The 15166-nt window shown below is 42.8% G+C and overlaps 1 protein-coding gene across 1 annotated transcript in view; it reads left to right on the top strand.

The window, feature by feature from the left end:
* Positions 1–15166, top strand: part of RELN (reelin) — a 384643-nt gene that overhangs the window by 540 nt on the left and 368937 nt on the right. The window lies entirely within an intron of this gene.

The following is a 15166-nucleotide window of genomic DNA, read 5'->3' on the forward strand; positions in this document are numbered from 1 at the left end:
GATAGTAGGGGACTGAGGGAGCGCGGAGCATCTTGCTGGCTGTTTGGGGGTTAGGAGCGGGTGGTAGGTGTGCAAGGCAGGGGGTGCAGCTGTCACTTGGGCTTTACAGACCGACTGGTGACAGGGGTCGGGGCTGCCCCGCGCCGTCCCGCCACCAAGCTCCCAGTGCTGGTCCAGGCAGGAGCACCCTGTCTCCCATCCCTTGGAGGTCAGGGAGGCGGCTGGTGCAGCGAGCACAGGTGGCCTTGCCAACGTCAGTCACGGAGATGTTTCTGGTTGCAGTGGTACTTTTAATCAGCATGGTGTTTGCGGGTTAGCATCACCTCAGCGATGCTTTCTAATAACTTTTTTTTTTTTTTTAACTCTTCCTAGCTTGAGTTTCCGGGTGAAGCCTGAAACCCCCTGTGATTTAAAGGCACATTTTTTAAAATCAGGTGACCCTGTTGGAGCTCCTTATCAAAAATTAAACACTCTGGAAGATGTAGGATTTAGCAATAAGAAATATAATTTTATTTTGAGCTAGAGCATCAAAGTGGAGAAATATACAAATGTCTGTTTTGGATGTTTCTGTTGGGACTTCTGCAGCTGTAAAGCAGTGACAGCCACTATGTAATTAGAATTTGAACGCACCAAATATTTGTAAGCAGCCAGATACAGTCGACTGCCTGCTTGGGTCTCATTACGGTTTCTTGACAAGGCGAGAGAGCCAGCAGAATCCTGGCATTTCGGTTAGACAAGCCCTTAAACATTATAAGAATCCCTAAGTTCTTTTTCTTTCTTGAAAAAAAAAAAAACCCTTAAAAGTGCTTTAAAATATTTGACCTAGATAAATGCTTCCTTGCTGTGTTAAAGCAGTGTGTCTCGCAACTTTCTCATGCCAGAAAGTTCAACTTACCGGAATTTCCACCTTATTTTTGGAAAATTAATTTTCAGTAACTAGTCCGATCTTAAAAAAAAAAAAAAATCCTTCTGGCGCTGTCTTTCCAAGAATGGTTGGTGCTTTTTTTTTTTTTTCCTCAAGTCGTGATGCCCTTGAGGTGGAAAGAAGCCAATGTGATGACAACGGGGACCTAACCCGAGCAGATTGGCTGTGCTGGGCACTCAGTGTGAAGAGCCTTAGCAAACGTGCCAGCTCTGGGAGAGTGGTGGGTGACCAGCCCAGGGGGACTTGTCAGATTGTGATGAAAGATCCTGTGATGCCAGAAAGACTGCTTCTGTCTTCCACGTGCCATCCTGTGAGGTGGCAGCATGGGAAAGTTAAAAAAACAAAACAAAACACAAAAACCACTACCGCCACTATTGTCTTTTGCTCAGGTGTAAGTAGCCTAAGATAAAGGGAAGATGATACTGAGAGCAAAGTGCAGTACTTTCTGTTGGACATTGGGAGGCGGAAACTCTCAACTTCTACCTCTTTTCTGCCACCAATGAGGTAGAAAAACCATACTATGTAAGTTATAAACGGTCAGTTAGTCTAAGCTTAGAGAGTAAGGTCAGCTTTTACATTCCTGCTACCTGTCTCATCAGACATTTCTATTTGAGCTCCAGCTGTGATGGGGTTGTGTTGATATGTGACCAAAATGAAGGACATTTTCAGCAAAAAAAAAAAAATAGTCTGTGTAGGCTTAGGAATCAATAGAGTGTTACTCCAGACTTCATGTTTTGGAGCTTTAAAATGTAACCAACTATTTCAGGAAAAACAGCGTTAGGTAGATTTACATGGAGCTTGCTCTAGGATGAATGATGATGGGCACAAGGCTGATGTGACATTTTACCTGCAATAATGCACTGAAATTGAGGTGGTGTGTATGGTGGCACCTGACGGAACATTCAGGAAGATGCCTTGTGAGACAGGGAGTGTGGGACACTCTAGAATAAGACATCTAGAATAAAAGCGGTTCAGAATTAGGAGTTTCTCTGTGTGTGATGTTTAAAGGTTTCTGTCAAAAATCTTTGACCCTCGAAAATGAAAAAAAATATATATCACGGAACCGTCTGCAGCTTGAGGCAGTAACAGAATTGTCACACACTTCCACCAGTCAGACTTTCATCATCTGTTTGCTGCATCAGCCACTCTGTAACGTGTGATAGGTCTAGTAGACTTCAATCTCTCAGTCCAGCAGTGCCCTTCACTGTATCCGTTTGTGCCTTACATCTTTTAAGTTCCCTTGTCTGTGACTCCCTAGGGATGGCAGTTTGCCATAGGATGAACTCTTTCCATGAATGTAAAATCCTAGAACTTTTTCAGAAAGATAGGTGTCATCATGAATTAGAAAGATCTCAGGGTCAGAAATGATTTTTTCTAAGTCTTTCCCTGCTCCTCAGTGGGACTACCAGGTGCCAAATCTGGGTAGTTTTGTTGCTTCCCAGAAAGTTACAAACAATAGGGGACAATAGGAAGTGGAGAGCTAGATTGTCTAGGTCGCTGTTGGTTCCCAGCCACGCCCAGCAGCTGACTGCCCCAGTTGCTAGGGACCAGTGGGTGATTGTGACACTCTTAGGTCAAGGTGGAATCTGCAGCCTTCCTCTCCCACAGTGATCCTTCTTCCCTTTTTGCACATCCTGGCTAGCTCTGTCGATTTTGTTTCCTAACTCCTCATCAATCCATTTACAGTGAATGTGGCTTTCCAGTGTGAAAAATTTCCCCCCACTTTTTTGGACAAATGTATATAGAAAGATGGTTTTCTCTGTTGCTTTCGCTTAAATTAACTTTGGCATCATTAAACAGGAAGAGAATATGTTATGGGATAGAAAGACTTTAGAGGCCCTGAAATCCTATCAGTGAACACTTCTCCACTTGTGAAATTGCTTGTAGAGTCAACATCAGAGAAAAGATCAACCTTGAGAGAAAAGAAAACATGGTGTCTGCAAGCCAGGGATAGATAATGGATCTGTCCCAGACAGTTGAGCTCAGCCAGACTGTTTAACGGAATTCGTATGAACTAAAATCTCAAGTTATTGTAGTGTATCAATAAGAAATATGATCTAAACTATCTATCAGGGGGAACAAATCCTGTCTTGACAGAAGTGGTTGAGTGGTATGCCCCTGATTCTGTAGACAGAGGATTCTGTTATATTTGCTACATGCAGTAGCACTGTGGGTGGTTTCTTCCTATTAACATTTCCATACACTTTTTTCCAGTCATACTGTGGAGCCTGCAGGAAAATCAATTTCCTACCGTTAAAAGCTGAATATTACCTCTAAAAAAAAGTGTCATCAGGATAAAATACTAGGGGCACCTTGTTCTAACAGTTGCCGGTTATCTGTTGTCCTGGATACCCTGTGTTCTGAAACCAACTGGTTGCTACTTAAAAATCACCATTCCAAGGAAGCGCAGTGAATGTGGTGACCTGTTAGCCACAGGAGTGCTAGGAAATAGACTGCTGGTTTAGTTCTTTGGAAAGATGTAATTTGACTGTTGGAATGAAAGTGCTTTTGCTAAAGTAGCTGTTGTTGATTGTGTGTGTGTGTTTGCATGTGTGTGTGTGTGTGTATCCTTTGGTCTCAGATTATTGAATCAGCATATTGAAACTCTTAGGATCATTCATCAAATGTAATTTATAAATGAACTGCAGCTGTGTCCTGCTTAGGTAACACTGAAAATTTGGCATTTTAAACATCTTACTCTGCTTGCCATGTTGTGTACTTTAAACGTGTTTTACTGATGTAGGTTGGATTGTTTCTTAGCCTGAATAAATGTTGCCTCATGTAATTTATATTCCTTGTGTGAATTTCAATGTTACTCTTAGATTAAAGAATTAGAGCATTAGAATCATAATTCAGAACATCTCGGTTTGGCAGAAAGTCTTACTCCATTCATAGTACTTCATTGCTAGAGCTCATTTAGAATATTTTTTCCAATTTATAATATTCTATTTCATTGCACATGTTAAAACTACAATAGGAAATTTGTGTCATTGTGTACAGGGGAGTTTATTTTTTTTGCAGAACTGCCTTATTCAAATACGTTTTCATCATTGAAAAAGGATGATATTGTAATGAGATTTTAAAGTCAATATTATTGACTTTTCAATTTTTTTATAAATTAGTTTTATTCTAGAGAAAATATCTTGGACTCATCTTTGATTTCTTTTCACCCTTTTGGGAATTGGTCAGTTTTACAGCCTGGTCTGGGAGCCTCACATTTTAAATTATTTGGAATAGGTGGCGATAATTGTTTTTATTTCAAGTGTGACACTGACATTTATTGTGTCTGTATTCCTCACAAGTAGTTGCTGGTGCAGTAGCGCCTTAAGTAATCTTTACGGTTGATAATCATAAGTACATTGGTCATTTTTTTGAATATTTGCATTTTAAAAGAGTTATGCTGATCAATATCAGTCCTTTAAATAAAAATAGAGAAAAAAAATTAGATGAATCCAAACTCAGTCAAGTAAAAAAAGATAGTGGAATGTCTGGGCTGGAATGGGCAGGTTTGCTGTGAACACAAGTCATGTAGGTAGGGTATTCCTGGGTAATGGCAGAACACACACAAAAAGAAATTCCTTTATGTAACTATTGTAGTTTAAAAAAACATTGGGGGTGAGTAATTGACACCCTTCCCCTAATTTTAGAGTCATTCAAAAAATTCAAAAAGAAAAAAAATGATAAACCCATTTTCAGAAAGTAGGAATGAATTATTCAGCTTCAATCTCATAAGGATCGCTTAAACATGGGGATGATGTATTTTTTTTAATCTGGGCTCCAGGACATTGTACAAGAAGTGATCTTGCTTAGGTGTCAGTTGTGTAGCTCGGAGAGTAATTTTCACCACAGTCACCTGCCACGCTCATCTCAAAGAAGGCTGAGCTTTTGACAGGTTGAATGCTGTGCCTGTGGGCTGACCAATTATTTTGAAAATGTGCCTTCTTTCAAACTATGCTCACTTCACCCCCCTTTTTCACTCTGTCCCCTGTAGGTCCCAACTGCAGCCAGTGAATTTGAGACCGTGTCTGTGTGTGTGTATAGGAGATAAGTACAGATGTGCAAATGTTGATTTGCGGCGTAAGGTAGCCCTAATCGCCCAAAACACGAAGCTAAGCTGATTAAACTGCTTTAGCGCCACAAAGAGATAGTTAGAGGGTCTTTGGGTTTCACATGTCAACTTGAAATATCCTGAAATCCTTTTCTTAGAAAAATGAGTTATTGTTGAAAACAGAGGTCCCTCTAAATGTCTGGGGGGGGGGTTCACGAGTCTTTGCAACATCACTGCTTGTGCACACCCACAGACGTGGGGCCCTGAGGACCAGTACGTGCCCACCCCCCATGGTCTGCCTATCGTCTTCTGGTGCCCCTCCTCCACCTGGAGTTAGACTTCTTCCTTTCTTTTGGTTTCTTTCTTCTAAGCCTTCTCAGTTGCTTCCCTTGTCTCTCCTTCCCAGTCCCTCATAGGTTCTGCCTTCCTTTCCGTTTCTTAATGACTCTATTTCTTTTTCCTTATGTCTTCCCTTCAAGTTTCCCCCGTCACCAATTCTACTTCGTTTCCCTCCTCTAATATGTGATATGGGAAGTAGCAGCGTGTACACACACACACACACACACACACACACACACACACACATACATCTATCATGGCGTTTATTGGCTATGTGTTCATAGAAGGGGCTCAAAATTGGCTTGTATATTGCCATTATAAAAAAAAATGAGCTTTATCTGCTCATTAAAAAATTTCCAGTTCCTTTTTTAAAACACTCATGGTTAGTATTTCCCAAAGAAAAGTAGTTCTTCCTCCTCCACTATAAAATGTCTTAGAAGAACTGGCAAGCCAGCAGTTCATGGGATTCTGAATTAGCTGCTTTCTTTGCTGTTGATGGTGTGGTCAAACTGTAGAATCTGAAGTTTGTGCGCAAAATCTCAGCTATACCAGATGGAAGTGTTGTAGCAATTGGAAGGCTGCACATTGAATTCACTTGAAACCAAAAGGCAACTTAGAGATATCTTGAATGCTTGAGAACTACAGGAGGATTCTGGTATATCGAAGAAGGCCTAACTTCATCATCATCTCTGATACCTTAAACTGTTGCCTTACTGGCCTCATGGGTCAAGGTGACTGGCATTCAGTAGGCAGACCAGAGAGGGAAACAGTGGAGAAAAAGGTGAAACACACTTGATTGGCAGCAAAGAAGAGAGCTGTGGTGGTCTGGGTTAAGTTCTACAATCTTGTCTTCTTTTTATATTTAATATATTTGTTTAACAGACAATGGAAAGAGTGAGAGGAAAGAGAATGAACATGAGAGAGGAAACTCCTGCATGTTGATTTATCCCTCAGTTGCCCCTACGGGCAAGGGCTGGGCTGGGCTGGGCTGGGCTGGGGCCAGAGCTGAGTGAAGGAACCCAACCCAGGTCTTGCAGCTACTCATGGCATTGCTGCTGTCTCCAGGGTCTGTATTAGCAGGAAGCTGGAATCAAGATCCAGTGCTGGGACTCAAACCCGGATCCTCTGATGGTGTCTTAGGACAGGTGTCTTTAGCCATGATTTAACTACCAAGTTAATCTTGCCTGTGCAGACCCACATGCTGTGGACTTTCTTGAACAGAAACTACTTCACTTTGCTTTACGTGAACTCCAGTGACTCTTCCAGCTTCAAAATTCTAAGATTCTGAGGCTCAGAGCTCAGCCTTGCTACACTGGTTAAAGAAAGAGAAAGTCCAGGGAGGTACCATGGTGTACTGGAAAGAGCTGGAAATTTTGCCTCAGGCAAGTTCATGTGCATACTTTGTACCTCTGAACTTCACATTCTTCATTGTGAATATAGAAGTGCTAGTTTCCACATGTGGCAACTATGTGTATATCTATATAGATTTATATTTATGTATATAAAGCGGCTGGCACGCAGCATATGCTTAGTGGATATTAGTTATTATCTATTACAGTCCCCAATTTGAAAACAGACGACCTGTTCACCCATGCCTGTTCCTCTAGTGCCTTGCCAACACAGTGGCACATCTCAAGTGCAATTCCAAGTTGAGTTTGTTGAGGAGGGTCACGAAAATGGAAAATCAACTTATTAGCGAATATGTATAACTAAACACCGCCTCCATAAGAAGTGTGTTTCTTGCCTACAGTTATCGTAAAGTTAATTAGGATAGTTTTAATCAAATAAAACTTTCATTAACTTACTTCCTCAGTCAAACATTCCTGCCCCTGAGTTGAGTAATTCTCCTTACTTTGACCACAATAACTATCGAACACATGTGGGTTTAGGTGGTGGTCTAAGAGAGACCTGAAGTGCATACAGGTAGATGGATTGAATGCTTGTGTATTTTGGTAAATTCTAAATACGATTCAAGTGTTTTTTTCAAAAAAGAGATGGGACACATATGTCATGAAAAAGCTGTGCATGGATTTCAAAAAATTTCTACACCAAAGTAAACGTCTCTTGAATATAATTTTCTATGGGCTTTTTGAAATACCCTTGTATATTTTTGTGCAATCTTTCTGCTGAACTGGAACTGAGAGAGAATGATTTTGATCGAGTATGCTGGGTCCTTGGAGACTAAGTGGAGAACCTTAAGTTCGGAAGTGGTTAGCTGGTAAACCACTTAAGAGAAAATACACACTTGTCAGAAAAAGGCCTTGGCCGACTAGCGCATGCTCTGTCTGCTCTGTCCGCTACAGGCAAATTTATGGATTGTCCTTTTTTTTTTTTTAAGATTTATTTACTCTTATTACAAAGTCAGATAATCAGAGAGAAGAAGAGACAGAGAGGAAGATCTTCAGTCTGATGATTCTCTCCCCAAGTGGCCGCTACGGCCAGTGCTGTGTCGACCCAAAGCCAGGGGACAGGAACCTCCTCCAGGTCTCTCCCACATGGGTGCAGGAACCCAAGGCTTTGGGCCGTGCTCCACTGCTTTCCCAAGCCACAAGCAGGGAGCTGGATGGGAAGTGGAGCTGCCAGGATTCAAACCGGCGTCCATATGGGATCCTGGCGTTCAAAGCGAGGGCTTTAGCCACTAGGCCACCATGCTGGGCCCGAGTCTGTGGATTGTCAGAGGAGTTAGAGTAGGTTGGTTAGAAGCCTGGAGTTAGAGCATCGCAATGGCAGACTCCAGACTTTATGAAGTTCATAGTTGACGTTTTCTTTGGACTGTTTTGAAAAGCAGTTACCCTGTCCCTAGACCCAGTACGTGTCTCTTTCTGTAGCACACTTTTGTTTTCTACAGTCCGCTCCAAGATGCCTGTCTTTCTGATTCTGTTTAGGTGAGATGTATCCAGTTAAAACGACTGCATGTTACACTTGCAGTTCCATGTAATTCAATAAGTGACAGTCGGCTGATGGTTGTTTTTGAAGCCCATGAAGGAGATTTGCAAAAGATTCAACGGGTGTATCTCTTATGTTTTGTCTTCAGTTTTGTTGCTTGCTTGTTTGGATTGTTGGTTCATGTTTTTTGGTCATACTCTACCTATGTCTTCTCACCAGATGTGGTGTAGGCTGCTGCGACCCTGAGGAGTGTGGCCATGTACTCAGGATAGAGAAGCAGAATGGTATAGAGGGCCTGGATCCTTACAGATAGTAACAGCCCTGGAATAAATTGAGGGTTTCTTGTATCATTAGCAAAATTACTCCTGTTCTGAATGTTGTCCTAATCGATACATTGTTTCTTCTAAACACAGAAAGGAATCTGTTCACAATCTCCTTAGTGTCGGTCACACAGTGCTTGTAGCAAGTTCTGAAATCCGGGTGCTTTGGGTCACTGTGATGGAGCTAGGATGTATTTCCAGTGTGTCCCTGCAGGTGGTAACAATGGTGTGTTAACTCTTGTAGCTGAGCTCTGGGAAAGTAACCTGTGCTTGACCTCCGCTTTCTGGAGTCTCTTATTTACTGACAGTTGGTGCTTGTTTCGTTTCTGCCTCTGAACCTTATTTGCTGGCACTCCTGTCTCTCTGGAGTGCAGTGTCACCACGTGCAACTCCTTTGACATTTAAAACCCTTAGGTCCATGCGTGATTGGTCATGAGTGTGAGCTCTGCCCTAACCTTCACCTTGTTTGTTATGTCTGGCTCAGCCTCCAGGACCAGATCCAAGCTTGTCATTTCTCTGGTTTGTTACACATCCACAGAGGAAACAGACAGAATACAGTTGCCTTCAGGAACATGTCATCATTTGGTTCAGGCCACCTTTGTTGTGAATATTGACTTATCTATGTTATGATCAAAATCGCAGTTCTTTTCACACTTCCTGTTCTTGCATTGACACTTCCTGTTCTTGCATCGACACTTCCTGCATACTCATCCCGCACAAGCTGTTGACGTCCAGTGTTTGTGAGGAAGGGATGTGGGACAGCTAGTTTGTATCGAGCTGTTTGCATTCACATTCCTGTTTTGAGCACTGCTACTGTCTGAAAAATGACAGCTGAAGGGCTACCTGGATAAATTAATTGCGACCATAGCGATAAGAGCAAGCCCTGAGTCAGTACATCATAGATGCCACAAACTGACCTAGGTGTTTTTACATGCATTAGCGTATGTGATTTTCAAAAGCTTCCCGAGGTAGGTGCTGTTGCCCTCCTCCTGTGAGGCAGATACTGGGTCACAGACAGGTGAGGACTGTGCGTGAGAGTACAAGGCAACTGTTGGAGAATTTGTCTTGCTCCATACCTTACAAAAATTTTTTCATTTATTTTTTAAATGGAAAGGCAGATTTACAGAGAGAAGTTTCACTCCCCAAATGACTGTTACAACTGCAGCTGAGCCAATCCAAAGCCGGGAGCCAGGAATTTCCTCTGGATCTCCCAAGGGAGCTCAGGGTCCCAAGGCTTTCAACCATCCTCTGCTGCCCTTCCAGACCACAAGCAGAGAATTGGAATGGAAGTGGAACAGCCAGGACACAAAGTGGCATCGGTATGGGATGCCAGCACGCTAAGTTGGAGCCATCATGCCAGCTTCTTGCTCTACATTTTTAACCTGTGGGCACTTTTTAAAGTGATAATTATTTCAGGAAAGTGGAAAAATAGCAAGAAGTAATAAAAATCATCTCAAGAAAGTTAAAATCAGAAAATTTTAAGTCATTGGGTTCTCATTGCCCATGAAGAAGACCTGAGCTGTTCCCACCTCCCAGGCTCAGGGTCACCCAGCCTGGAAGATGATGATCTCTCTCTCACTCAGTGCTTCTCAAATAAATAGATTGAAACAAGGAAATAAGAAAAGTAAAGGTTTCAAAAATCAATCCAAAAGGCTGGAGTTTCGTAATCTTAATTCTCGGTTGTTTGTACACAGTGTCTTCCAGATGAAGCTCAAATCGAACATAGTATCTAGGGTGCTAGTCACATGAAACAAATGACACGTTTTCCAAGAACAATGATGAAAGCACCAGAGGCATTTAAAAATCATGTTCAAAAACTGAACAGTTTTATGATTTCTGTTGATTCCGAATCAGATAGAAGTCTTTTTTTTTTTTTGTGACTCATGCATAGAACTTAAGTCTTAAATGCCAGAGGATCATGTAAGAAATTGTGTAGCTAGAGACATTTTAAAACATTTCATTGAAGTTCATCTGTTCAGGAAATGATGTCAAGCATTGTCTACATGTACAACCCATGGAACATCACTCATGATGTGGTGTACAGTGGAAGTCCTTGGTGATTACCCACAGCTTGCTGCAGTGTCTGGTTATCAAAACCAATAGAATAACATTACTTTATACTTGACTTTATTTTTTTTGAAGATTTATTTGTTTTTATTACAAAGTCAGATATACAGAGAGGAGGAGAGACAGAGAGGAAGATCTTCCGTCCGATGATTCACTCCCCAAGTGACTGCAATGGCCGGTGCTGCGCCGATCCAAAGCCGGGAACCTGGAACCTCTTCCGGGTCTCCCATGCGGGTGCAGTGTCCCAAGGCTTTGGGCCGTCCTCTACTGCTTTCCCAGGCCACAAGCAGGTAGCTGGATGGGAAGTGGAGCAGCTGGAATTAGAACCGGCACCCATATGGGATCCTGGCATGTTCCTGGCAAGGACTTTGCTTGACTTTATAGAGTCACTTTTCTCACATGGATCAGATCTTTTCTTTAAATATATATATATTTATTTGAAAAGGAGAGATGGGGAAAGAGCTTCCATCTGCTGGTTCACTCCCTAAATGCTTAGGCAGCTAGTTCAGGGTCACAAGCTTGGAAGCCATGCCTCCCCCAACCACACTGCCCTTTGAGTCAGGTGACACTCACCGATCATCACCTGGAACCTGAGAGGGGTCAGTATTGCATTGCTATGCAACCACCCCCGTTGGAAGCCCCCATAAAGGACCATGATAGGGATGGACTCGCTCTCTTGGTGGTGTGCTTCTATCGCTCTTGAACTCTGACCTGGCCTTCCCAGTACCTGCTTGCTCTCTGGCTTCCTGCAGATGGAGTCTGAGGACAGGGAGCCCCTGAACTTGGCCCCTGTAGGTATTCCTCGCCGTCCGTACACTGCTTGGGTGATTCAGTGGCGATGCAAATGCTAAGATGCTCTGTATTTCTAATTTTGTGTAGTTTCAAGAATTCCAGGAGAGGTGAGGCGTAGCGGTAATAGAATGTGGACAGAGAAAACAGGAAAGGGTGAATGTCTGTAGCTTTGTAAGTGTGTCCATGTTGTTTGCTGCATGTCTCTTGGGATAACTTACGTAGCTGGGGAAGCTGGGACATAGGTCTTCAGTTTAACAGACCAATTTCATGGTAATGACTATTTGTTCCTCTCAGGTTTTGATCCAGACTGGATTGTCACAGTGATTTCGTTTGCTAATTTCTATTAGGCACTGTCATCACCAAACTTGGTTAATAGACTCCTTAGTACATCCTAGACTTTTCTGGTGTGATCTCTTTTGTGTCCTACAGGGATGCCTGCAACAGATAGAACTGGATCAGGCTGAAACCAGGAGCCTGGAACTCCATCCAGGTCTCCCACATGGATGGCAGCCACTCAAGTAGCAGGGTCATCATCGACTGCCTTCCCAGGCTCCTGAGCAGAAGTTGGATCAGAAGTGGAACAGCTGAGGCTCGAACCAGCAGTCTCACATGGGATGTGTGTGTTTCACACAGTGGGCTTAAGCTGCTGTGCCACAGTGCCTATCCCATGGATTATTGCTTTGAAGTTATTAAAACTCAATCATTTTATGTTGAGTTTGTTTGAATGAGATTAAATGAACAATCGCCAGACCCTCCAGGGAGGACAGGGCTCAGCTGCGGATTTCCCATGATGCTTGCTGGACTCCAACGTAGGAGTGTGAAGCCTTGATTTTTCCAGGATTAGAATGTCCTCTAAGCCTTCATTTGTGCCTACCTGGGAAAACCAATTCAGCTTGAAAATCTGTGAATTTCATTAGCTGCTCTACATCTGAATAGTCAAGAATGGCAGATATACTAGGATGCCCTGGTTGCCAGCAATAGAAACCAACTCTGGCTAACTTGCGCAGATAGAATGTACTAACTGGAGTTGGGTTAGTTCACACACCAGAAGGATAATCCAAATGTTAAACAGTGGAGAGAGTGTCCCCAGAAGCAAGTGGCCAGCTGCTCAGGGAATCCTGGTGGTCAGAAGCAGTGGTTGGGTCTTCTGGATCCCTCACTGCTGGGATAAATCCTCTCCATTTCCTTCCCTGTCTCCTGTCATTGAATGCTCGACTCCGATTCCTGGGATCCCAGGTAGAGTGGGGAGGCAGGGGAGTGGCAAAATTGGGCCTTCTTTAGTTAGGAGAAAATGCCTCATTTGCAAGTCACCTAGTGCTGCACAGACCCTCTTGTCACTGAACAAAAAGTTCAGGTCCTCTGGGATTCTGTCTACCGCTCCTCACTTCCAATTTCCATGAGACTTACACAGAGTACCCTGCCCTTCATACTTGGTAGGAAACTGTCAGAAGCCCACCAGGACCATTCCAGCACCTGGTGCAATTGATCACTGGACATACTTGGGTCAGCTGGCTTTTGAGATTTCTGCCCACCTTCCTGGCTGTCACTTCTCAGCCTCCATTGCTACTGCTTTCTCTCCTTCCTGCCTCTTGGGAAACCCCCACCACCTCCTCCCCACCAATCCTGCTTGTTTCTTTCGGGTTGTCATCTGGTCTCAGGAATCCCAATCTACCTTGTACCTGCTATAGCTCAGCGTCTCCACCTAGATATTTATTGGTGTTTCCTGTCTCCCCTCACCCCTTGTCTGTCCCTGCTGCCTTTCTCCTACTCCCCTAATGCCGACACAGTCCCTACAGTTGTTCAGCCACCCCAGTCTTTTTCCTAATTCTCCACGTTCAGTCTATCCTTGAGTATTGTTGACTGTGAAACCCACCCGGAATCTGCCATGCTCCCCACCAGGTGCATGCTCCAGCAGCCTCCTAAGTGCACTTCCTGACTTTCAGCTTCATTCTGGCCTTTAAACAGAGAGCCTGAAGATTTGGGCTAAAGCTCCAAATCTAAGGCTCCATATACCTTGCTGAATTTTCCTGGGCTAATCCTCATCATCTACTGTTTAACCAATGTCCTATCAAGTCTAACATTTCTTGCCAACAGAAAAGCAAGAATCTGAATAATAGATTATGCAGTCATTCTATCTATACCTCTTCTTACTACACGTCTCTCTTTGTAAACAAAACAACAACAGTACTAATAAAGAAACCCCACGGCCCTGTAACACCCGATTCCTTGGTTCATTTTTGAGCTCATGTTTTAATGCTTCTTTCTTAGTCCTCCACTGAAATCATGAAGGTCTTTTTGTTGCTGCTGTTGTTTAGACATGGGAGGGCTTCCGTTTCAAAACCCCAGGGCCTTGGCACTGCCTAGCATGCCCTCCCCTGGACAGCCTTGTGCCTGATCCTGGCCACTTCCCTGGCTGGACTGTTTGGATTTATGACTTTCTGTCTCCCCAGGACCCATGTCCCATCTGGCTGCTCTATTTTTCTTCCTTGCTATGTACCTTGCTCTCTTTCTGGGCTCTCAATGTAGTTTTTTCAGATCTCACTGGTGCTGTTTTGTCTGCTGCTCGATAGCCAGTGTCTAGAAAAGTACTAGGCACACAAGAGACATTTACTTTTTAATGTAATGAAGCAATGAGCAAAAAAAAAAAAAAAAAGAATAAATAAAATAGCACCCGGGAACCCTGTCTAATATCAGTTCTACTTAAAATTGTCTAAAAGCCATCTTTCCAAAATTGTCGAGGGGATCATTTGTAATGATAGATTTGTGAGTAGTTCCTAAATTTTGACATTTTGAGCCCCTGATAACATACGTTTTCTTTCTTTGTCTCAAATTGGAAAACCATGTTTTTACTTTCCCACCCTGCAGAATTAGAAAATTCTCATGACTTCCGTGAGACCATACAAGGCTAATTATAGTGCTTTATCAGACCGACTTGATTTTAACGACAAGTTACCATATCCAAATGTTTTCATAGCAAGTAGTGACTGCACTTATTAATAGAAACTATAATAGAGTTTCAGTTTTTATTCCCAGAAGCTTCTCAATGCTGTACCCTAAATAAGTTTGAAGTGATTTTGATGAATGGATAGCTAGTTTGTATTTATTTTTTTTTATCTGATTGGGAATAAAAAATGAGAAGAATGGAGATGAAAATAGCTTGGGATCCATACTTCGCAGGCGTGCTGTAACCTTCTGGAAAACACCCAAATGTAGACTTTAAAAAGCTTCCTCAGTTTCATCTCCTAGGAGAGATCTGCCTGGGCACTGATCAGTATGCAGCGGGAACAGCAGCTGAGAATTCCCACATTAAATTTACGTATTGCCATCTTTTTGGTGAGGGGGATCATAGGTACCTAACTATACCTATCAACACGGATGTCTTCAAGAGTTGTTGGGAAACCATCGCTTAAATCTTAGAGCTAAGACAGAAAACACAGCTCCACTTCAGTCATCGTTATGTGGGTGCTTGAATTTCTGAGCTTTTGAAAATAGATGAGACGAAACTCTTAGAGATTCATGGTAGTGGATAATAGCACAGGAAACATGCTTTGCATTTCCAAGCTAAGTGGCCTTGGGGAAGTGACCTCACTTCTCTGCCCCAGTTTCCTCTTGTACCTGCCACCTGAACCCTAACTCTAGCACTTTACTAACATTAATCCTAGCCCTAATAACCCCTTAGTGAGATTGCACAGAAAAACCAACATAAATATTTGGCAAAGAAAATAGTGCTAAAAATGTTATTACTGTGGCATACTTCCTGAGTAAATTGGAACCACAAAACTTAGAATA

The sequence above is a fragment of the Ochotona princeps genome, chromosome 32 (genome assembly GCF_030435755.1).
Source record: "Ochotona princeps isolate mOchPri1 chromosome 32, mOchPri1.hap1, whole genome shotgun sequence".
NCBI classification, from domain to species: Eukaryota; Metazoa; Chordata; class Mammalia; order Lagomorpha; family Ochotonidae; genus Ochotona; species Ochotona princeps.